The following is a 26,025-nucleotide window of genomic DNA, read 5'->3' on the forward strand; positions in this document are numbered from 1 at the left end:
GGATAACTCATCTGGTGCCTGTACCAAAGATCGCTGGGGGCAGGAAGAGCAGTTAGAAGTCTGCAACACTGAGAGAGGCCATAACTCAAACGAGAGGAGTGACTGGATGGGAAAGGGAATAGGAGAAGTTGAGAGGCCCCCAAAGAATTGACTTATTGGCTGCAGGGGCAGAGAAGAACAGGTGTCCTGGGTACCTCAGGGTTTGGATGTGGGTGGTGGCCAAAGTATGTTGCGGATATCCTAAATAGAGCAGTGGGGTAAACAGGTTTGTGAGGGGTGAACAATTCTGGGTTTTGCACAGTCAGATACATTTAATGAATATTTATTGCCATCTTATTCCCTGGAGAATACACTACAGGAGGCACAGAAACGAGCAGGTCACAGTTCCTACCCTCAAGTGACGTTTTTGCTAGAAAAGTGGCTATTAGTGCTGCCCGTGTCCCACTGGGGTGGTGAGCCGCACTGCTTTTTAATTGCGTCCTCCATCTCGGCAGGGGCGGAAACACCCTGCGGGCAGGGACCACGTCTGATGTTCCTCTGCAGCATTAGCATCTTTCCCTGGGTACCCAGGACCCAGCAGACACTTAATAAATCTTTAATGATGGATGGACGTTCCAAACCTTTATGAGTTTGCCAAAGGGAACAGGGGCCTGCAAGAGCTAGCAAAGAGTCCTTTAAGAACTCACCGTTCAAGAATTTCAAAACAGACGCTGGTGGGCTTGCAGATTTCAGTGTTTCATTTTATCCATTCTGTGTCCACACAGAGAAGAGACAGAAACTTGAGTCCTGAAATAGCATGATAATTTCTGACCGCAACTCCGAAGCGCCTTCCCATGACCTCTTCTGACTTGAGAAGGGGCAGGTTAGAAACCTATGAAATCCATCTCTCAGGGACTGACAGGGTTAAAGTTTTCAAAAAAAAAAAAAAACACGAAAACAAAGAGTCAAGTTTGTACAAACCAAAACAAGTAAGGTGTCCTCCACGTCTGGGCAGAAAAATTCTACTTCTAGCTCTGAATTACGAGCTGGACTTCAGGAAACAGCTAGGCATTGTCTAACTGTCTAAAGGAAAAACAGATGAAGTAACACCATAAAGTCGAGTGCAATTTAGCGTAAAAAGAAATTTAGAGAGCAGTTAGCGTGCTACACGATCTTCAGCATGTGTTTTGTCAAGGAACGCTTACTGTGATTATAAATATCACGTCAGGACTTTGAAACTTGAAGACTGCTTGCTCTGAAATAAAAAAATGATCAAACTTTCAATTGTTTTTGATGATGATCGTCGGGGTAGAATTAATTTTAGACAGGAAAAATTTTAAGGTCAATCCATAACTGTAGAAAAGCTAAGAGGATTTTACCCACATTTCCATTTTGAAATCTGCCTGTAGGTGAACATCACATATGAAACATTTCTGCAAGATACAATAAACCCTCAATTAATCAGGATGCCTCAGGAAGGAGCTGTTCTGCTCAATTACATTTTCATTTTGGGTAAGGATTAACCAGAAAGCCTCTTTAGCGGGAACATAAGTGGAAATATTTTAAAATATATATTGCAAGTGCTATCTCACCCTTAAAATGCAGTATAATTAAGTGATGTGAATCTTAAAATCTATTTATTTCTAAATGAATTATTTTATTTTATTTTTTAATGGAGGTACTGGGGATTGAACCTAGGACCTTGTGCATGCTAAGCACGTGCTCTACCACCAAGCTATTCTGTCCTCCAGACGTGAGTCTTTTATCAATGTTGGGGTACCCTAATATCTCAAAGTCATTCTGAACACAAATCCTCATTTTACGGTGCTAAATGTATACGTGATTGGATGGAGTCTGCACTTAGTCAAGGCCATGTGCTCAAATTGCTTTTTAAAAGTTAATAAAATGTATTTGTTTTTCTGCACTTGCTACTTTTTTCCCCCAAAGTGGAGTACTGAGTAGGGTGACATGCGGTTAGTAGGGGTTTCAATTACTTGACATCTGGTAATCAGTATCTTATAGGGATATTTTAAAAGGAAAGTCTTCTAAAATACACAGCAACATTGTAAACTGGTAACATTTTTAAATTTTCTAATTAAAATTTAAAATAAAATAAAATGAAATATACAGCAATTCTTACTGATTGGTGAATAGAATGTTGGTTTCATTAATCACACTGTCCACTAAAGCACAAGTAAGTTAATGAGAAGGTACATTTCAGAAACGCCATGATCAGATACCTTTTCACTCTGCTGTTTGTGGTGCACTGCTCCAAACAGCTCTCTCTTTATTCAGTAAATTTGATGGAAAATTTTAACCTGGAAATTGGCCATGTGTGAGGATTAAGCCTGTGCATCTGAACACCCGGTGGTCTGGGACACCCTCCCTTCCAAATGTCCTCCTCTGTTCATTAGTCCGTAAACTCCTTCAATGGAGTTCCTCGCACCTCCACACCTCCGCTGGGACACTTAACAACATGCCTGGATTTGTAGTCATTTATGTCCATATGATTTTCAAAGATGACAAACTGATAAAGAGCAAGAATGATCTCTTTGAATTCCCCAGAGTAAACCATACAAAGTTCGAAGTTAAGAACAGTTTCTTGAAGGAATGCTGTGGGATTAAAATCAACTGTTTAGAAATAGTGTTTTTTAAGTGCAATAAATGTTTAGCTAGTTATATTGTAAGTTGTTATTACTGCTATAGTTACTTACTCATTGTGTTCTTGCCACTTGCCAAGTGTGTTATCTGACCCTCACAACCCAGTGAAGGAAGCCAATATCCCCATTTTAAAGATAAGACTTAAAAAGTTTCAAAAACTTATCTAAGGTCACAAGCTGATAGGCAGTTGTGAATTGTTTTTTCCTGGTCTCTCATACAAATATTGGTTCACAAGGTGCTTGAGAAATAAACTGAGATGAATAAATTGCATTTATTTTAATTACCCATTAAGTCAATTTCACTTTCACTTTTTCTCTCCATGACTTACTCAGTTTCTAACTCAAGTTTGTTTTTATACTTTTTGACCCCCTTCACCCATTTTGTACATTCCCCCCACCCCCCGTCTCTGGCAACCACCATTCTGTTTGCTGTAGCCATGAACTTGATTTTTCCTTTTTAGTTTCCACGTATAAGTGAGATCGTATGATATTTGTCTTTCTTTGTCTACCTTACTTCACTTAAAGTAGTCTCTCGAGGTCCATCCATATTGCTGCGAACGGCAGCATTCACTTCTTACCCATGACTATTAACTGTAATATTCATATATATGAGTCACATTTTCTTTATCCATCCATTCATCCATCCGTGGACACGTGGGTTGTTTCCATGTCTTGGCTCTTGTGAATAATGCTGCAATGAATATGGGGGTGCAGATATCTTAGTGACTTCATCTCCTTTCAGATCTGTACCCAGGAGTGGGATTGCTGCGTGCTGGATCACGTGGTAGCTCTGTTTTTAATTTCTTAGGAATCTCCATTCTGTTTTCCTTAGTGGCTGCACCAATTTGCATTCCCACCAACAGTGCTCAAAGGTTCCCTTTCATCCACATCCTTATTTCTTGCCTTTTTGATAATAGCCTTTCTGACAGGTGGGAGGTGGGCTCTGACTGTGCCTTGCACTTTCCTGATGATTAGCGACGTCGAGCACTTTTTTATGCACCTGTTGGCCACCTCTGTGTCTTCTTTGGAACAGTGTCTATTCAGGTCCTCTACCCATTTTCCAATCAGATTGGGTTTTTTTTTTGTTGCTATTGAGCCATATGAGTTTTTTTAAAATACATTTTGGATATTAACCCCTCATCAGATATTGCAAATATTTTCTCCCACTCAGTAGGTTTCCTTTGCATTTTGTGGATGATTTCCTTTGCTGCAGAGAAGCTGTTTAACCTCGTGCAGCCCCACTGACTGAGCTTTGCTTTTACTGTATCACATTTCCAGCCCTCTCTCCAAATACAGTCACAGTGGGACTCAGGCCTTCACTGTATGAATTGGGGGTGGGGGTGGGGGTGGGGATGCAATCTGGTCTGTGACACGTACCAAGTAAATTATCTGCACTCAAATCATTATCTCAGGGTGTGATCCCAAATTAAAGCAGCCATATACCAATTTGCCTTAGACCTTGAAAAAGGTTGTTATAAAGGACACACACACACCTGGTTTGACAAAAGGGGGTTCTTGACATCAGAGAATGCATCGGGCATCGCCAGCCAGTTTCCTCATAGACTTGGACTGTATAATCGAAGAATAAAATCTGGCGGGTTGGGGGGGAGTCTCTTTAAAAGAATGTGCCTATGCGTTTGCAGCAACATGGATGGGTCTGGAGGTCGTCATACTAAGTGAAGTAAGCCAGACAGAGAAAGAATACCGTATGACGTCACTCATATGTGGAATCTAAAAAAATAAAAAATAAAATAAAAGAGAAGCATGAACTTATTTACAAAACAGGAATAGACTCAGACATAGAAAACAAACTTATGGTTATCAGGCAGGAAAGGGGTGGGAGGGATAAATTGGTAGCTCGAGATTTGCAGATACTAACTACTGTATTTAAAATGGGTAAACAACAAGTTCCTACTGTACAGCACAGGGAACTATATTCAATATCTTGTAGTAACCCATAATGAAAAGGAATATATGTGTATGTATATGTGCGACTGAAACGTGATGCTGCGCACCAGAAATTGATGCAACATTGTAAACTGACTAGACTTCAATTAAAAAAAAAAAAAAAAGAACAGGCCTATGGATTCGTAGGGTTTTGTGCTTCCTGCACCCGTTCCTTTCTGTTTAGCATTGCTCTGCACAGAGGCAAACTGGATGCACAGCTATCCTGATGGATGGGAGGAGGTGGAGGAGACAGATTTCCCGGGGAGTCTGTCTCAGGAAGGTGTCGTGTGATGTGCTTTCTGGGCACACGTCTAAAGCAGGTGACAGTAGACCTTTCGGGGTCCTCCCGACATGACCCTCTTTGAGACCAAGGCTCACGCTCACCTGAGAGTCACTGGGACGGGCCCCTGACCAGCGCTCTCTCCCCACTGGCCGTCTGGGCAAACCTCCCCTGTTGCACGTACATGCATTAACTGCTATTTTTCAAGTACAGATGCCATGGTGCTGAAAAAAATCCAAATTCATTTTCTGATGTCATTGAATCCATAGTAGCTTTTAGTCATGTGGTTTCCTAATCAAAGGACATTTAAGCTACTCTAACACATGAAGATATTTGAAAAATAATACGTTTCTATAAAAAAGGATCCTCCTACTCAAAATTTTGGAGTCATTGTTCTAATAATCTGTAACAGAGACACGTTTCTAACTCAGCCAACCTCCATGGACAAGGGCTAAGAACAGAGTCTGTGATCCACTCTCTGTTCACAGCCTCCCATCCCTGAGTAGTGTCCTTAACACGACTTCCTGTGTCCCTGGTTCTTTATTCTAGCTGTCCTTGTCCTTTCATTCCTCCGTCTTTTTTTTTTTTTTGCATTCTTTTTATTGAGGTATAATCAGTTTATAGTGTTGCATCAATTTCTGGTGTACAACATCATGTTTCAGTTATACATGTACATACATATACTCATTTTCCTATTTTTTTTCCCTTGCAGTTACTATGAGGTATTGAATATAGTCCCCTGTGCTGTACAGAAGAAATCTGTTGTTTATCTGTTTTATATACAATAGTTAGTACCTGCAAATCTTGGCCTCCCTCTCTCTTGCTGTCTTCTCCTGCCCATATTTTGAATTCTGTTCACATAAGATCTTCCTCTTCCCCTTGATCGGTGCTTTGTGAATTCCTTATCCATTCTTTTAATCACCATCTCATTGAAAAGCCTTCTTGACTCGACCCACAAGTATCCCTATCATGTGTGAGGAACTTACCCAAATGCAGAGATGGAGAATTAGACTAGAGAAGATTTGCTCAGATATATATTCATCAGTAAAGGTTGGCCACACCCGTGTAGCAGACCTAGCTGGTGCCCAGTCTCACCCCAGGAACCCACCCTTTCCCTGCCTGTGGTCCTGAGATGCTCAGAGCATCTGTTCTCCCCAAGTGCAGGCAGCAGTCCTAGGACATGAGGGTCCTCTCAACCAACAACTGATGAGAACTGGTTGGCAGACACCCCACTTCCCCTTGGGTGAGATGCTGTGGTGTCTGTTCCACTGGCACCCAGAATTTTCCAGTGCGATGAACCTCCAGGCGTCCACAGTCATAATTCACTTCATAAACCCTACACCGTCTTCCTTCCTTCTCCTGCTTCCCCAGTGCTATTCCTGGGATCCCAAATGACTTTGTGCTCTAAACTGAGTCTCAGAGATTGCCTACGGGGAAATCCAAATCAAGATACCCTGGGACGTTCTCTGCCTTACTACATTTTGAACAACCCTATTTCTAGATTAAAGAAAAGGATATTTGGCTGTCGTCTGGTACTGCCTGGATTTATTAATGTCACTACTCTGATTGACACATAGGTAGCTGTGACCTGGAGAAGCCACTTCACCACTACGTGCCTCAGTTTCCCTATTGCAGAATAAGACTCTGGACCAGAGCAGTGATTTTCAAAGTGTGGGAGTCCGCTGAAGTACTGTAAAGATTCTCCAGATCTCCAGACAAAAGTGAAATCTGAACATGAGTCATTTGAATTAAATTACAAACCTCCAGGGGAAGGGAAAGAGTGTGCCACTGGGTATTGGAGACAATTCTCCATGTCTCTTGTGTTTCTGCTCGTCCTGCGAGCAGAGGCGCTGACCGCGTTATCTCAGATGGTCCTTTCAAAGATGCCAGAGAACAAAGAACCTTGGGAGGTAGGGGCAGTGTCTCCCCATGGGCCAGCGGCAGGTTGGTCTACTGTCCCGTATAGGAGTGCTTCCCTCCAGCACAGTGGTCGAGCAGTTAGACTACTCGTTGCTCAGAGTAAGAAACTGCAGTTCCCTGAGCTCTGGGTTTTCGGCACTGATGTAAACGCCTGCACACAGGGCATCTGCCCGGCTCCTCTGTCACCCCCGTGAGATTTGGAGGCTGGGGGGACAGAAGCAGACAAGAAGCCCTTGCCACTTGCTGTCCGGGAGGACTAAGCCCTTTGTCTTTGACCCGGGAATCTTGTGTCTTCTGGCAGCATTTACAAAACTACGCAAGCTCAATTTTTAGTGCCCAAGTTAGATTCAATCTCCGCTCCCGCACGCTGTTTACCATTTGGAAAGTGTTACTGAATTCTGTGCTATTAATGTTACCAGTGAAACGCAGGTTGGTGGAAGGTTTGCACCATACTATTACCATCGTCCTCCAACATAGTCTGAAATAGAATCTAAGTACAGATCCGAGGTTCTGAGACAATTGGCTCGAAGGCGGATTAGTAAAATCTTTGCACTGCAAACAGGCAAGTGTGTGCATGCTGGTGATTCCCCATTTTGATGGTTTCGTATGTGTCCTTGCAGGCAAAGAAGAGGGTTATTTACCACATTGTAAAACACTCACCCCAGACATTTTGGAAGAAGAAAAACTCAACTGCTTAGAACACAAATAACACCACAAATAACCATATAAAAATGTGGCAATGTCTGTGTAGTGAGTGACAGCAGTGGTAGGAGAGCTCGTCACATAAAAGTCACTGCCCACCTGAGGGCAAGTTTATTTGCATAACAAGACCTGACTGTCACAAAGAAAGCACCTTTGTTTTTTTTTAAGTGTTGAATAATGTCATACAAATTGACAACTTTATTAAAGGATTGCTTCCCTCACCGCAAACTTATCAGACATTTATAATAATAAATGCGATGAAGTCAGAATTTACTTTTCATCCTTAGGTTCACCAGTTTCACTGGGGCAGACCCTCCCTATGGCGTAACAGAAGCAGAGCTAAAACTCTCAGACACAGCAGGGCTGAGCTGTTTGCACATCTTGCTGATGTTTTTGAGGAACTATATTTGGCATGTAGGGCCCCCATGTCAGCATGACTTAAATTACAGTTACAATGGGCAGACTGAAACTGAAAGCTGAAGGTTGAACTCGGCACACAAAACAAAGCAAATTCAGCTATTTAGAAACTTCACATTACTAGCTGACAAAGAACTCGGAATTGCTGTTCTGATTTTTAAAAAATTAATATGGCTTTATATTGTTCAAGGTTACATATAAAAAGTCTTTCCTGCCCAACGATCATTAAAACTGGCTGAGGTATTTGATCAACCATCTCTAAATTTAACAACTGTCAGTTAATAACCAACAGCACTTACGTGATATCGTTAGATAAAGATTGCCTTACTATTTCTCCACTGATTTTCTGATTTAGCTTAATTGATGTATATCCTCGGTTGCTAAAAAGCTGTTTATAAAATTTTACCCTATGGAACTGCCTGTCTTTGTGAATTATAATTGTTTTAATTCTGTCAGCTACACTGAGGGGGCACAGAAGTGCACCCGAGATCCCTAAGTCCCAATTCCTAGATTTTGTACTCATATTACTCATACTATAGTTCTCAGTGATTTATTTTATGAGTAAATGTTATAGATTTGAATGCGTAAGTAAATCTATGCTAGCAAAATAACATATTTTCTGTTTTACACGTTGGAGTTCCCCCTAAGATTTTATTTTTTCAAGAAGCTTCTGGGAAGGAAAAGATTTTGCAAATCCCTAGAGTAATTAATTTGTTAAGATTGTTTTTTCATTTCTAGAGACTCGTTTCTCTATTCTGAACTTCAATGTCTCAATCTTCCAAAATTATTGAACCAGAAGACTGACATATTATCCAAGTTGACACATATCCGAAAGATACACACACACACACACACTTCCTCGCCTCCCTGCCCCGGTGTTGCCTCCTCTAACGCAGCCCAGTCACTCTCTGCATCAGACGTGCCAACTTTGCTGATTATTCAGTTTGTCCTCATTTCTGTTTCCTCGAGCTGCTTTCGCTCTAGGTCACTGATTATCTATACTTCCGCTGAGCGGTGGATGGAATGATTTATGAATAACAACAACAAAAAGGGAAAGCCGGTAATTTGGAGTAGTTTGCTAACCCTAATGAGAAGCTTTTCATGCAGTAAGTGTTTAGAATTATTAACTGGGACAGTAGTTTAGTCTTTCATGCTGCCCCGTGAAAATATCTGTAGGATGACAGAGAAAATAAGCTTATGGTCACCAAAGGGGAAAGGGGAGGAAAGGGAAAATTAGGAGTTTGGGATTAGTGACACAAAGTATTATAGATAAAATAGACAAGCAAGAACCTACTGTAGAGCACAGGGAACTATACTCAATATCTTGTAGTAGCCCATAATGGAAAAGAATCTGAAAAAGAATATATATAAGTATATATATAATTGAATCACTTTGCTGTACGTCTGAAACTAACACAACATTGTAAATCAACTACATTTCAGTAAAAAAAAAAAATCTGTAGGATGAAAGATTCTGGGGAAACCTCCTATCACACAACTGAAACTCTCGGTGTCTCTGATGGTGGTGTTGTGCCCCAGACTGTGTATTAGCTATCTCTTGCTGTGTAACAAATTACCCCAAAATTTAACCCTTGGAGTGATATGCATGTATGAGCTCACGGTTTCTGTGGGTCAGAACCTGGAGCGGCTGACTGGGCGCATCTGAGTCAAGGTCCCTCACGAGGTTACTATCATGCTGTTGTCTGGGGCTGCAGTCTCATCTGAAGGCTCTACTGGGGAGGAGGCGCTGCCTCCAGGTTTCCATGTTACTCACGTGGTTGTTGGCAGGACTCACAGGCTGTTGGGTTGCAGGCCCATGCTCCTCGCTGGCTATTGGCTGGAGGCCTCCCTGGGCTCCTTTCCACGTGGGCCTCTCCTTGGCCAGCTCACAACACAACAGCTGACTCCCCTCCACATGAGCAAGAGAGACACGCACAGGAGGGGGCCCAAGACAGAAGTCACAGCCTTTCTGTAACCTAATCTTGAACGTGACATCCTATCACTCTTTCCATATCTGCTTTATTAGGAGCCAGGGACTCAGTCCAGCACCCCCTGGGAGGGGTGTGAAGGGGAGGGTCTTATACAAGGGCATTAACAGCAGGAGGCACAGATCTCAGGGGGCATCTCAGAGGCTGCCCACCCCAGGGTGTGATGCAGAATCCGCCTGCCTCTGCCACACTCTCCAAACCCAGCAGATTCAGCTCCTAGCCAGCACAAGTGAGCCCACACCACACAGCCAGTGGTCTGCATGCCTCTCATCTCTCCGCTCCTGAAATGAAAAGTCAACAACTGCTTCCCTGTCCTCATCTTGCCAGCATTTTGTACCCATCTGGGTCAGAACAGGGACTGGTGGTAGAGTGATCAAGGGCACAACCACTCCTGTCATCACAGGCACTGAGGGCCTCACAGCGGACCTTCCCCCCGAGACTGGAGATGCAGGTCCAGCTCTGCTCCGTGGATGCCCAGAGTGCCTCTTCTCCTCTGTAATCATACCTTGTCCTCACCTGTCAGGTTGTTACCGTGCCTCACTGCATACAAAGTGACTTTTTAAGGTTAAAAGAACTCCTTTCCCAAATCAGGGTTGACATACAGCAGGGACGCTACTGGGAGCCTCAAGAGCCCCAACCGGCTGCCAGGGTGGTTCTGGGGCTTGTTAATTGGCATGCGCCCATTCCAACCAAGTCACTTTGCTGTACCCCTGAAACTAACGCAACATTGTAAATCCGCTATACTTTGATTAAAAAAAAAAAAAGACGCTGGAGGAAAAAATACATATATATATGGTTCCAGACTCGGTCCAAGGACAGACTGGTTTTTGCTCAAAGTTCAGCTGGGATTGCAGGCTTTGCTAGTCTGCCGGAGCCTGACTGCTGGGGCTTCCGAGCTCTCCGGAGTGCAAATGATTGCCGTGGCCATGGGTAGCAATTTGATTCCTTGAGATTCCAGCTGCCCCACCTCTCAGCCCAGATTGCAAGGGAGGAAGAGTTATGCCAGCAGCTATTTTAAGGCCTGTCCATTAACCAAAGAGGCATATGTATTTTTAGCCCAAATTTATAAATGTTTATTACCTTAAACCCAAGATGAGAGCAAGTGGGTGGTTCCTTCTCTTGCGTCTGAAGCCTTCTTTTCAAGTCTGTAGAAATCACTCTTGACCTAGAATTCGTTGGGTTCTGAAATATGGTAACTAGTTGTTAATGGTGCAAACAGTTGGCCACAGATTCTCAATAGGGAGCCTCGAGGCATCAGAATGGTTCTCCAATAAGTTCTTAAACATGCGTTACTTTGGACTTCCGGACTTCAGCCCGCCCTCCTCCTCCCGTGCTGTAAGCTCAGGGGATGTGACATCTGCCACTTGGAATGAAGACTGGCCACACAAGCCCAAGGAAGAAGCTTAGGGGCAAATCCAGGGGAGGAGCAAAGGACAGACCCGTGTCCCAGGGGTGACGCCACCTGGAAGGCGGACACAGGGTGTGTGGACAGGCTACCGGCGTCTGGGTTGCTTCCTTCATGTCTCAAGTGATTCCTAAGTGTCTCCATTTCCCATCTTCAGGTTGCAAAATACTCATCATAAATAACCAGTAAAAGCACAGCATTTTCATTTAATACAACTGCACTCCCCTTGAATAAATGTGGCAATGCCAAACTTGAAATTTTCAGGATTGACAAAATAACGAATTAGTTTTTTTAAACTGACACCTCCAACATGAATAATTTTTAGGGTGTAGTCTATTTCGTGTTGAGGTATTGCATTCTTCCCCACCAAATGTCTTCCCCGCAATTTCTGAACATTTGTCTTTCCGTGAAAACATATCTCTGGCTTTTCGACGGAGATTACAGAATAGTTGACAGTTCGTGGACACTTGCTCCACAAATGACTGAGGTCAATGTACCTGTTCCCTGCTGTAACAGAAAGCACAGACAAGCAGGTGCGCACAGATGTGGTGCGACTTCCTGGGCACCATCTTTAGAGAGAACTGCTTGCTCTTAATTCTCTCTCTTGCCCGTAGACCAGAGCTGGCGGCAGACGGAGTGACCATGAGGAGAGGAGACAGCCTGGCGGGGTGACACAGGGACCATAGCGGAGGAACCTGGGTCCCTGGGTGACCTATGGAGCAGAGCCCCCTGTCCTGACCTGCCCTGGGCCCTTGACAACCTTGGCCATAATATGCTTTCTTAAGAGTTATTGAATGAAATTCAAAAAGACACAGCAGCCCTTCAGGGAGGAACAAGCCTCTGGAGAGGGGAGGCCACGCCCCCAGGCCGGGCAGTGACTGGAGAGGCAGGTTCTGAGCCGGGCGCCCAGGCTCTAACCACTGCACCACCCTGGCACTGCAATGTTTATCCCGTCAGTGCTGCCGGATGTGAATGTCCCTATCTAAGGGCTCCTGTGTCTGTGACACAGGAGCTGCTTCTGCTGAGTCAGCCTTGCTGGCGAGGCTCACACAAAGGTCCTAATTCACCGGGACCCCAGCATGCCTATTTTCACCCTTCCTGTGTGGTGACGATGCAACAGTGACATTGGCAAACATGGGACACGGAATAGAACGAAGCTTTCCTGGAAGCTGGGACTATAGCAGGACTGTCTCTGCCTCCCAGCTCCCTCTCATCTGGGAGCCCCCAGCCCTGCGGAGTGACCCCTGAAAACACTCTCCTTCAAATTCCACCCCTTACACTCTCTGCCCACCATCTCCCCAGCTCCTGTACTATGTACTCACGCCCTCAGCACAGGAGAGGCAACACCTGGGGTCCTTCAACAGGACAGGGGTGTCAGGATGTCAGTGGGTCGCTTTGTGCAGGAAGGTGTTACATCTCAGTGGGCTCCTGTAAGAGCGACTGTCAGATCTTTAGGGCTTTGAAATGTCAAGTCCCCACAGGCATCTGTTGACATCCGAGTGACTGAAAATTGCCTTTGAATCTTGTTCAAACATTTGGAGCCTCCACATCCTTGTTTCGGATGCTCAACAGATCCGTCAGCAAGCAGCACAAACCCACAGGCTGGATGGCACGCTCCCATGCACCCTCCCCCTCACCAGGAATCCACCACAGGCTCCATGCAAGGAAAGAACCAAAATCCTTGTCCAAAATTCCAGCGCGTGTGAGCGCAGGAAAAGATGGCGGGGTGCTTGCTACTGACGACACCGACATTCCTGTCTATTCAATAGATGCCGGATACCGGAGGTAATTCACTGCAGGAAGTGACAGCTGGGGCGGGTAAGGAGGAGGAGTGTAATTGGAGAAATTAAAATTTAGATCAGCGTCAACCCTCTCCCCTGTGCAAACCTCACAATGCAATCTTACGTGAGCTAAAGCTCTCGGGATCAAACAACTGTGTTGGCTGTTAGAACCTCACTCCCCAGCCCCTAGCCATGCCCTCTGCCTGTCACGTGGATGAAGTGGATGACAGACCGCCCTGCTCCCCCGACGGCGCCTCCCTGCTTAGGGCTCCCACACTTGCGCAGACAGCGGACTCCCCCGGGTGGGGGGAGCTGCGTGAAGCACAGGTGGCCCGGGCACCCCCAGGGCGTGGGAGTCAGAACTCGAGGGTGGGCCTGTGGATTAACGTTTCTAACAGTTTCCAGGTGATGCTGCCGTTGCTGGTCCACGGACCCCACTTTGAGAACCACTGGTCTCCGTGACAGGGACTGTGGGTTCTCCCTAATTCCTGCACATCCAGGAGAGCTGCACGGAGGGTGGGAGCGGACTGAGTCCCAGCTCGGCCACCGACCAGCTGCGTGGGGTGATTGTTTATCTTCTGAAAGCTTCAGTGTCCTAACCGGCGGGACATGACAGCACGGGTTCCTGCAGAGGGACTTAGGGGATGCAAAGCCCGCAGGGCCCCCCCCCCCCGAGCATTAGCTCCCAGGCTCTGCCCCCCGACCTGGTCTCTCCCTAGGCCTTGACTGCAAGGAGCAAAGTCTTCCGAAACGCTCGCTCCTAAGTGTTAATCCATACCCGATAAACAGGAATCTGTTTCTGGGACATCCTGGCCTCTTACTTACATTAATATTGCCTTTTGCTCTGGTTGCTGTTTGACGGGACTGCCTGGGAGGCTACAGCGCTATACTGACTTCATCCTGCGAGCGAGGGGGAGAGAGAGAGAGAGAGAGAATGAGAGACAATACCAGCCCCCACCTGCTGGTCCGTGGCCTGGGACCCCAGTACAGACACAGAGAATTTCCTATCAAAGTGTCGCCTGTTGAAAGTTTGGTCTGAAAGTTCTCAGTACTTCAAGGGTGGCACCTCTCCAATTTGTCCAGCTGATCCCCGTGTTTGCTGGTGTCGCACCAGGCTGCGTGGGGGCCTGCTGAGCAGAACTCCGAGTCAGCCGCCCCCAGACAATTCCCTCCCACGATAATTCCCAACAGAAAACTGGGACCAGGCCAGTGGTGAGTCACGCACAGCGACTGAGGACTGAGGCTCAGAAACGTGGCCGAGCCCCTCCCAGCCGTCCTGGGAGGCCAGTCAGTTCCATGTCCCAACTGGTTAAACACCAGTCACTCAAATGAGACGTTTTTTAAAAATAATATTCAAATGCTTACCTATCTTCACCCGAACGCAGGTGACGTGTTCACAGCAACATTGCTCACAGTGGTCATAAGGAGGAAGTAACCTAAGTGTCCAACAACAGATGAACGGATCCACAGAATGTGGTCTAAGCAGACAGAGAAGCGGGGAGGGTGTAGCTCAGTGGTGGAGCGCATGCTTAGCATGCATGAGGTCCTGGGTTCAATCCCCAGCACCTCCATTAAACTAAATAAGGAAATAAGCCTAATTACTTCCTCTTCCCCCCAAAAAAATTTTACGAAAGGGACAGTGGAGTATTAGCTTTAAAAAGGAAGGCTGCTCTGACATGGGCTACGACATGGATGAAACTTGAGGACGTGGTGCTCAGTGAAAGAAGACACACAAAGAGACAAACACCGTGTGATTCCCCTTTCATGAGGTCCCTAGAGGAGTCAAACCCTCAGAGACAGGAAGTGGGTGGTGGGGGCCTGGGGCTGGGGGCAGGGTGAGGGGTGACTGTTTCATGGACAGAGGTTCAGTTTGGGAAGAGGAGAAAGTTCTGGAGTTGATGGTGGGAAGGATGGCGGCCCCAAGTGGGAATGTTCTTATCAACACTGAACTGTACACTCAAAAATGGTTAAGATGGTAACTTTTATGTTACGTGTATTTCACCACAATAAAAAAAAAATTAAACAACAACAAAACAGCGCATTCAGCTCGGGGCCGGGGCTGTCGCTGGATCAGTTCGGAGAACGAGTGAAGACTGGATGCACCGGCTTCTAAGTTTCTTCTCCAGTCTGAGGGGTGATCCACTGTGGCGTCTGGAGGCTGCTGGGACCCCCTTTAAATCCACACCACAGACAAAGAGCAGAAGGAAGTAACTTACACGAGGAAGCGCTAATGTTCTGATGAAACCAACAGGCTTATACTAAGAGCCCCAGAGTGTCCTCCAGGGCCACGGACACCCAAGGAGGCTGTCAGAGGTGCTGGGAATTAAATCACTTCTCGCCCCCATGCAGCTCAGCAACTTTCCCTACGTTCTCCAGCAGGTTCCATTCCATGTAATTGAATCTATGGGGAGTCTTTGGACTTTCTATAACATGACTTTACTGACAAATTCTTTTTTTTTTTCCATATGCATTGCTGGAATTTCCAGAGTAACATTTAGGGCTATTGGTAAGGATGCCTAACTTGTCTCTGATGCTAAGGAAAGCACCATAACTTTCCCGATTCAGGGAAGGCTGTTTTTTGCAGGGCGCTGGAAGGCAAGTGCTGTGAGGACAGAGCCTTACCTTGTGGCCATTACGCATATTTGTTACTGTCCTGGTTTTATTTCTGTTTTTGAATTTTATTCTGTCTGCTTTTTTCTGTGATGCTGAAATTCTGTACTTCCTTGTTTTAGTGGTCTCTGGTCATTTAGATGAAGTAAAATCATGTTTTCGTCCGACTCTCAAGTATCTTTAAATGTATCAGATATACACTTAAAATTACATTACTCAACCCAAAATAAAATACAGCTACTACTAATTAAGCATATGCTTTTTGCTCCTCTGACAAATTCGTCTTGCAAAAGCAGCAGCAGAAGGGTCCGCTCCCCGCTTTCCCCTGCGCTCCTCTGAAAGGCAGGAGGAGCACGTGGGCAGAGGCGGTGGGAACCCAGACACACCCCCCCCCCCGAGTGGCACTGCAGACCAGGGATGGTTGAGAGGAAGAAGACTCTGACCCTCAGGGAGCTTGAAATCGAACAATTGCAAAGGAAATCCAATGGCTCAGACAGTTACTCAGGGAATACAAAACTGATCAAAACTACACGTCGAAAGGATATACACAACCCTCACGTTCATTGGTGCAACCATCCATTTCACCAAATATGTATCATGAATGAACTCTTCACATTGGCCCCAGAAGTTAGGCCATTTTTACCACATTTGATGTCTTGGAAAACTAGTACTTGGCAAAGTTTCGCTTACCAGACCTCCAAGAAAACAGCTCTCAGCCCGGCACACAGGTGTCCTGGGGTATCCGCTTGACGTAGGCGGAGATGGGTGGGCTCGTCACCCAAGGGTCCCCAGGGCAGGTGACCTGCAGCGCCGCCCACCTCTCCCGCGTCTGGCCCTTTAGCCGCGTGGCCACCAGGCCAGCTCCTCTTCCCGTCAAGCTTGCTCCCAGGTGACTCTTAACTGGGTCTTCTATTTTTCCATCTGGTTTATTGAGGCGAATTCAAGGCCTTCGTCTTCCTGGGCCTTCCCTTCTGAGTCTCAAGACTCTTTTCTTAAACAGAAGCCCATACTTGCAAACCAAAAGGATTTCAAAACGCTTGCTTCTGATGTCACCTTCCAAACCTATTTGGAGATCAAAAAGTCACAGTGGTGGTCTCTCTCTCTCTCAGTTCCTGCTACGGCTAGCCATCCTCATTCTAATTTTCCTCTTGGCAATCTGAATACCTCTAAATGAAACTCGGAGAGACATGCATATAAAGAACTTTAAGAAAGAAAAACACAAGGATTCGTATTTCGAAGTATTCTCTGACTACGTACATAGCAAGATATTTTTTTCTCGCCAAAATGAATCGTGTTCAAGTGTACCTTCTTTTGTCTACACTGTTCTTGGTACCAGGCGACATCCAGGGACAAACTGGACCCAGCTTCTCTGTCCATCTAGAGATTCCATTCCAGTGGGAGACACAGACTAACAGCCAATGAATGAACCAATTATTTAATGACAATGATGAAACAGGCTTCAAAGAAGACATGGAATCCAGCAAGTGTGCGACAAGGGTGGCGGAGGCTTGCTCGGATTTTCTGGATTTTTTTCCTGGACTTTTTGAGGAGTGAACTCAGATCTCAGAGGGGAGTGGAGAGATGTTAAGAAGGCAAGGAAAGAATTTCCTGTCAACCAGCACGGTCTGTTGCATGATTTCAAGTGGCTGCAGAGTGTTTCTATACAATTGATTGGGCCAGTTTCTGATTGTTGCAACTTTAAATCCCCTCCTATTAGCAACGCTGTTCCAAGGTGCCGGCATCTCTGAGTACGTATGTGTTTATTTCTTCAGGATAAATTTCTAGAGGAGGAACTGGTTTGTCAGAGGGGCTACAAGGCTAGGCTGCCTGATACATACTGTTCAGATATGCTCGAGAAAGCTTGCACAGTTTACACCCTCATCGACAGGGCATGGGAAATCCATTTCCACGTGTCCCGTGGTAACTCTCACTGCCTCTAAAAATTGTGCCATTTTATAGTGAAAGCACGTGTGTACTTACATTGTTTTCTATTGTGTGTTTTATTTCTGGGGGGTGTTCACATGTGATCACATGTTTAGCAGTTATTTAAATTTCTTCTTTAATTAACTGAACACTTACGTTCTTTGCCCATTTTTATAATATGGTGTTCTTTTCTTGATTAGTGTTAAGAGCTCTTGTATGTTAAGAATATTCATCCTTTTCACCACACTGTAGTTGGCCTTTTACTTCCCTTTCTGGTGTTATTGTCACGTGTGCAAGTATATCAGGTATTTCCACGTCAGCAGGTGTGAACACACACACACTTGTACAGCCGTGTCAGTGTGTATGTAACACGAATCCCTGTGATGTAAATGTAAATGGATCGACTGGGCTAAAGAGGAGGAGTATTTCAATCATCCTCTTTTTTCCTTTCAATTTTGTTGAGATATAACTGACACCGGGCACCATATGCTTTTTTGTGGGAGGGAGGTAATTAGGTTTTATCTGCTTATTTTTAATGGAGGTGCTGGGGATTGAACCCAGGACCTCAGTGCTTCCTAGGCACGTGCTCTACCCCTGAGCTGTACCCTCCCCGCAAGCAGAGGTACATTTAAAACACTGATAGCTGTTCCCAATCACCCAGCTTGTCTGATGGTCACAGCCACCCTCTGAGATCATTAGGAATCTGACCAGCTAGAAGTGAAGAGCCCAGAACAGAGGGCACGGCCCAGCTTCTCACCACTGTGGGTCCTGTCTCTGGTATATTCTACAAGGGGGGGGAAAGAAAGGACTTAATTTTCAAGTTCTCAAACATTTCCTCTGCCAGAAGTCAGGACTGTAGAGACCAAATGAAACAGTTTATTTTAAACATCAAAAGAGAACTTGACCTAAGTTAGGAAAGGGAAATCTAAACTTGCTGCCCAGTGACGGTCTCAGGGCTGAAGGCTCCTCCAGCATCGTGTCGCTGAGAAGCAGCATCTGGTTCTATTTTCACAGGGGGCGGCCCCTCCCCGGCGGATCACAGAAAACACATTCCTGTATCCTGCGTGTTATTTCTTCATGTCTCTGAGTATTTTAGAACTGGTGAGAAATCTTCTGAGGGGAAAAGAAACCCAGCAGGCATTGAAAATAATAGACTTCCTATTATATTCTGCACCATAAAAAAAAAAAGTTTAGATGCAAACAACCGAACCTCAGAAATGATTTCAGCTTGTGAGTAACATGAAAATGGATGTACCGTTATTTATTACTCTTTTTCAACTGAGAAATGACATGGCATTTCAAAATGGTGTAATGTAATGAGCTTCTCTGTCACGGGAAGTAACTTTCGCTACTGTCATGGAAGAGATGGAGAATTTCAGGAAAGGCTCCCAGAAGGACTGACAGAGGACGCTGAGGAACCCGACTCTCTCAAAGGCTGCGTCTTCCTGTTCCGTGGCGCTGCTATCGCCGTACACAATAAAAGCTCCTTGTGCCAATTTAAAAAAACTCCCCTCTTAAAGAATGGAAATGCCTCTCTGGGAGCAAAGTACCCTAACAAGGGATGATAGTTGCAAGAGGAGGAAGACCGCGGGGCAGCCGCCGGGAAGGATTGTGGACGGGGAAGCCAGCGTCCACCCTGGACAATGGCAGGAGGCGGAAATGAGGTCAACATGCAGCTTCCGGGGAGGAGGCGAGGATGGCCCGGACGATCTGGGACAGCTTCCCATCTGTTAACACCTCTGACGTCCGCACATGCAGCACAGTCGGTGGCATCTTACGACTGACGCTCCGTCAGTTTTATTTGTCCCAGACCTTTCATCCTCAATGGCACAGAAAATGATGGTGCCCCAGGTTTGCTGAAGTAGGAATACTGAAGTCCCGATGATGAGGCCTGGAGAACGTCGTGCGGGAGCCGGGGCTGTCGCCCACACCCGCAGCAGCCAGTGAACTGTAAGCACAGGGTCAGCACACGAGACTTCAGAGCAAGGTTAAAGGGGCCTGAAGCCTTTGGGGAGGAGAAGGAAAGACGGTGCGGCTGCTGATTCACCTTCAAACTCGGTGAGACTGTGTACGGCCCGAACCTGGCGTCGGAATCACCACGTGTCTTCATCTCCCAGAAGCAAATAAGCAGTATATTTATTTTTTTAAAGTGCCTTTCAGGTATTAGCCTTAGAAATCCAAGTACGTCAGGGTTTTATAGAAAATATTGGATTGTTTTGTGCACAGGGTGTGTATCTATTGATTGTGACTTATAACAATTAATTAATACTCAGATGTAACATCTAGAGAGAACACTTCCGCTCTACAACACAATTACGAATTGATTTCCTACAGAACGTTTTAAAGCGATGTGGACTTACACAGCTGGGAAGGTCTGAATTTCCAACTGGAGTCAATTCCAGCCTTTTGAATTGGGAAAAGTGGTGGTGGGAGACCAAGCTGTGAGACCAGAGACCCCAGACCCAGCACTGCCTGTTCCTGGAGCCCTCACTGAGCCGGAAGCTGGGCAAGGTGACCATGGTTCCTTTCTTAACACACGCGGTCATTGTGTGACCAAGGCCAACAGGCCAACCACTGTCATACGCGGCCCAAGAGGAGGCAGGACACAAAGGAGGAATACAGGAGTACTCGAATGACCAAGACACCTGTGCTGGTTGCAGGGCAGTGGGGGGAGAGCTTCCTGAAAAAGCCCACATGGGATGTGCTTCCAAGGGGGATTCTGGGATGTGGGGGTGAATGGAGGGCAGGTGCGGATGCACCTGAGAAGGGAACGCACCTGCTAGAGCCAACGGCAGGGAGTGTAACGGTCAGGACTGCGGCTCTCAGGCCAGCGCTGTGTCAGCATCACCTAGAAAACCTTAAACAAGCGGTGCCTGGGCCCCCCGCCACCCCGCCCAGCCAGATGCCTCGGGTCTGCTCCGCCTGCCTGGTCTGTGGCTGCGCGGACCTTCCCGACCCAGGTCAACGGAACCAGATGCTCTGAGGATGGGGCCCAGACACACGTTTTAAAGCATTTTTTCCCAAGTAATTCGGTCTCGTACAGCAGGTAGGAGAGTTTCAGTAAAAGCTCAGGGTGTGAGTTGGGAAGGTCAGAGAGGATGTGAACTAGATCTTTTCTTTTGGGATCTTTCCCAGAAGGTTTGTATCTGGGACAGTTTGCGGCAGGAAACAGGATCCAACACAGCCGGGTCATGAAGCTGTGGGCAGTGGTCAGGGACCGAGCAAGAGACAGAGGGCAGCCAGGTGGTGGCAGGGACGGAAGCCCATGTAGCCGAGAGCTGGGGAAGGCAGGAGCCTTTCTGGAGGAGGCTGGAGTCCTAGTGTGGCCCTGAGTAGGGAGGGGGCGGGAAGGAAAACACAGCCGTCTCTTCCCATGTTTTAGCATCTTGCTGCTTTTCCCACTGCCCAGACCCAACCAGAAACCAGGGGGCCAGGGGCCAGAATCCCAGAGGCAGAGCCTGCTGGGCTGGTGGAGGTGGGGAGCGAGAGCCAGATGAGGATCCTCAGCACCATGTTAAAGGCACTGTGAGGAACTTGCCTGAATTTGGGAGCCGTGTCGAGCCCTGGAGGCTTCTGATCAGGAAAGCCATGATTAGAAGCCTTGGGATGTGTCAGCTGCTGTGACTTGGAACGTTACTGTGAGTGGGGAAACGCAGACCTGCAGGTGGCTCAAGGCCAGAAGGAAGCCGGCGGTTTCCCGCATGCACGCTGCCCTGCGGGGTCAGGGGCTCCCTGGGGGCCGGACGATGGCCGGAGCAGTGGGTGATGCCCGGCCGCTGCCCTGACCCTGGCCTGCCCAGCCTTCTCGCTGCAAGTCCTCGTCCTGAAGAACAAAGGCCTGTCTGTTCTTAAACCAGATTAATGGGATGGATTCATTCCATGCATTCATCCCACACTGAGGAACTGTGGCCGTGCCGGCGAGCGCGTAGGGGCACGTGGGGTCTGAGTTCCTGTGAGGGGTGCGGGGTGATTTCCAGCAAACAATAGAAGTTTCTGAGACTTACTGTGGTGCGTCGTTAGGAGACTTACAAACTCCCAAGTTTCACGGAGCTGAGCTGGGTTCCCAGGACCGTAAAGAGGTACATACGCACTGGCTTTACAGTCACCGGCAGGGGCAGCCTGGCAGAGCTCAGTCATCGCCAGTGACATAAACCAGAGCATCCTGGGAGTTTCCCAGCCTTGACCTTGCACTGTTTCAGGACAATCAGCTCCACCATGGTACAGTTGAAAGGCTGCAGTGGGAACACCTGCTACGAAGCCCCTGACATCGCTCAGTTCTGAGAGGCTTTTGGTCTTCGTGAGGCTCTGGCAGGGGACGGGAGAGCAGGACGTGGTGTCTGCTCTGGACGGACCCTCCCTGCCCAGACTCCGATGCCCTCTCCCTTCCCCACTCCCTCCAGACCTCAGAACGGCCGCAGGTCCTCTGCTTTTGGCCTGAGTTCCTCCTGCACTTCTGTTCCCTGCACTGGGCTGTGTCCTTGTAAACAACCCTCCTGGAACATCCTCATCTTTTCCCCTTACCCACACAAACTGCATAACGGACTTGGGTCAATGGTAGATTTTCCGTAAATCTGTATATTTCTCAATGCACTTCAAGGGCAGGGGGATGTGCTTTGTGTACGGCCAGAGTGGGTCCATTTGCCTCTTGGGCTTCCCCCTAAAACTTGACTTGTATAAACGATTTCACAACTGAGATGCAGTCTGAAAAACTCCGGGGAAAAGAAAACAATGCCTGAATTTTAAGACTGGATGGAGAATCGAAGTTCTCGTCCAGTCCTTGCCACAGCCCTCAAGTAACCCAGGATCTAATCCATTTCCCAGGCCGTAACTTTGCAGGACAGCCTCCAATGGAGTCTTGGCATTTTTCCATTTAATTTGATAAATGGAGCCAGCTAGCAAGGTGGAGTGGCTTAGTGTCTAAAAAAATCCACTTTGCAGTCTAAATTATTCAGGTAACCCATCTGTATTAGTCCAATCAGTTGGATATTTGCCAAATCTCCACTTCTTTTTGTGTGACTTAGGGCCGAGACAGGAGGACAAAGTGGGGGTGGGGCGGCAGGGACGTCGGCTCTCCGGACAGCTTCACAAAGGTGCGCCAGGAGGAAGCCTGCGAGGGGCTGGCAGCAATCCTTGTACTGCGGACGGCTCTAAAATGTGAGCATCCAGACAGACGGTGCCCCCTTGGGAAGAGACACGGGTACCAATGCACACAGACGTCCGAGGGACCGAGGGCCCCCTCCCAGGGCGCAGCGCCATCAGCAGGACCTTAGAAGTACCTGCACTCAACCAAGACCCCAGAATACAAGCGAAAACTAACTGGAAAGGCAGACGGCCCATCATTTCAGGGAGATGTCAAGAATCGTAGAGTGTTTAGAACGGTTTGGTTCAAAATGAGATTTGTGATTTCTAGAGAAGAGAGATGTTTCTGGTTTGTGAGGCAGGACTGGTGGAACGCGGCGTGGAGGGAGGCACAGCCGTCAGGCAGCCGCAGACCCCGAGTCCTCTGACCGTTCCCGGGACAGGGGCCCCAGAGCGGCTCTTTAGTGAGAAGACCTTCAAACGCTGGGTCTGCCCACCCCAGGCTCTCATGTCTGTTCAGTACTGTTTTCCCAACAGAGGCGATTTGGAAAGAGCATCGATTGGGCCTCGGGAGAGCTGAGTGCTCATCCTACCAGGTACCACTTGCCCTGAGCATGATGCTGAAGGCATAATTGCTCCAGCAGAATCCACTGGGGTGGAGAGTGGGGGGCAGTGGGTTGTGGGGAGGGAGGAGTCGCTGATCTGCAGAGAGCTTAGTTTGCAAGCAAATCTGAGCCATAGCAGGCCTTCACAAGTACTGATTCTTTCTGGCTGGATTCCAGGCTGGTCTGAGAGTGGAGGGATGGGTGGGGTCCACAGATGAGGGCCCGTGGGATGGGGGACTCTGTGCCTCGCTGGGTTTAGGTCCCTCTGCTGGAGCGGAGGGCTTGCGTTAAAAGACTGTGTTATTTCTTCCATCCCTAATGCTATATAATTTTATATCTGCTCATCCACAAAACACCAATTCTCTCTGAACTAATTGCCCAGAAAAAAATTAATAGCGTTCTTAACATACTAAGTAATCTTTCCTTTACTTCCATTTTGCAAACTAGAAAATTAAGACATAGGTGACTGGTTTTTACATACAAACTCCCAATTAAATTTTTTTCCAACCAAACTTACTGTGTAGTTTTGAGCTGCTTTTTACAGAAAAAGCAAGCTTTTCTTTTTTTTTTTTTAATGGGTAGTATTTTAGCCTGGAGAAGCTAGAAAGATTACCTTTTACGCTTTGGTAATTCCACAGATGATGGAAAAGTACCAATTCTGTGCTGGGCAGATCTGACCTGAAAACGTGAAGGTCAAAACTCACTCAGAATCTTCAAGTCTGGAGGTTCTCTGTGAAAGCTGACACACACACACACACGCACACACACCAGGTGGGACCGTGAAAAGGATAAAGACCGCTTCACCTCCTTTCTCACAGTAATCTTTCCAAGATTAGTTGGACCGAGTATCAATCCAGGAGCTGACATGCTGAAAACTCACATTTTCTGTTTTCCCGGGTCAGAAGCCAAAAGGTGAGAGAGACAATTTACCAGGGTAAAAAGGCGCAAAACTCTTGATATTAGAATTTCAGTATCTAAGTCAGAAAATTCAGAAATTTCTCCTGTAATGGCTAGAATACTAAGCAGATTCTTAAATCATGAAAAATCCATGGGTCAGAGAATGTGAAATCAGAATAAAAACTGCCCCCAAATCTGGACTGGATGCCTTATCTCCTAAAGGCTGGTGGTAGTGAACTCCAGGCCCCGCCCCACCAGCAGCAACAGCGCCTGTTTGCCTGGGAGAGTATTGTGTGTCCTGCGGTGCATTTCCTGGTGTATTCAAACTATAACCACAATAGGACCACTTTTAATGGCCTTTCCAGCCCTGCTCTGGCGCAAACCTTCTCCTCGTCTGCAGGGGATTATTTCCGCAGCTGCCTAAATGGCCTCCTAACTTCCACCCTCGCTCCCGTCCAGTGCAGGTGGTGCCTTTGGACGTCAGAACATGTCCCTGCTGTGCCCAAAGCCCTGCGAGGTGCCCCTTCACCTAGAGATCAAAGCCATGACCCCTCCTAGCCCTGCATGACCCTATTCATCCACTACCCCTCGCACTGATGGCTTTGCTCCCCCAGAGATGCCCAGAACCCCGACACTTGCGTCTCTCAGACAGAAATGGGAAAGGCCAGAGAATAAGCACCACCACCCAGCTATCCACCACTGACTGAACCAGTGGATAATCACCCAGCTCCCTCGTGCCTAGGGGAGGCTCTGAGCCAGACTCTCTTGGGGCCCCCAGATGTGTGGAACGCAGGTGCCCTCATTGGTAATTTGCTTAACAACAATGTACTGTATTAGCTCTGGCTCCTATAACAAAAAAGACAGGGAGCTGAAATGACAGACATTCATTTCTCACAGTCCTGGAGGCTGGACATCCAAGATCAAGGTGCTGGCCAGTTAGCGTTGTCCTAGGGAGAGCCCCCATCCCGCCCCGAGACAGACATCTCCCTACTGCGTGAAGACGTGCTGGAAAGAAGTCATCTTCTTCTAGGGCACGAATCCCATGTGTGAGGGCCCCACCCTGGTGACCCCATCACCTCCAGGTCCTGGGTTGGGGCTTCCACAGATGAATTCGGGGGACAGATGTCCAGGCTAAAGGTCTGTCCTCCTCTTTCCTGCCCTGTGTCCCTGGGCCTCTCCTGGGACCGTCCTGCAAATGAACTCCGTGCTGGAGATGGACCTGCTCTCTGAGTTCACTCCAGAAAAACCCAAGAACAGGGTGGCAAGATGACTCCAAGGCTCCATCCACCAAGGTTGAGGACTCGAAAACCGTGCAGATGTGAAAGGCCATGCTTTAGTTAGATGCTTTTCTCTTCAATGGGGATAAAGCAAATTTCATTAAAAATGAACGGCGTAAGGCCCTTGCCTACGAGCAACCGAGCCTGCAGGGTGGTCAGTGGAGAACCGTTGCAAAGCAAAGGGCTTAAGGATGGTCCGAATCATCTGTTCAAGGCTCAGCCTGCGTAGCAGGATGAGCTGTGGGTCTGAAGCTCGCGGTTTCGTAGCCACGGGGCAAGGCTGGGACGTGGGAGCGGAGGGTTCCTCGCATCCACGGCAACCACGTGCCCCCACGGACCCCTTAGAGTGACGTCGGGCTTGGGAAATGCTTCTGGCCTTCACGTCCAAGAGATCTGAGTGGCTTTGCCCAATTTCTGATTCGGGAAACAGCAGGGTCCTGTGTTCAGAGCTCCCAGGACCAGCCCTGTCAGAGGGATGAGCTTGCGAAGACGCACCTTACTCAGGGAGCGTCGCACGTCGTCAGGGTTCCTGTCAGGAGAACACACCAGCTAGTA

This window comes from Vicugna pacos, chromosome 28, assembly GCF_048564905.1.
Source record: "Vicugna pacos chromosome 28, VicPac4, whole genome shotgun sequence".
Lineage (NCBI taxonomy): Eukaryota > Metazoa > Chordata > Mammalia > Artiodactyla > Camelidae > Vicugna > Vicugna pacos.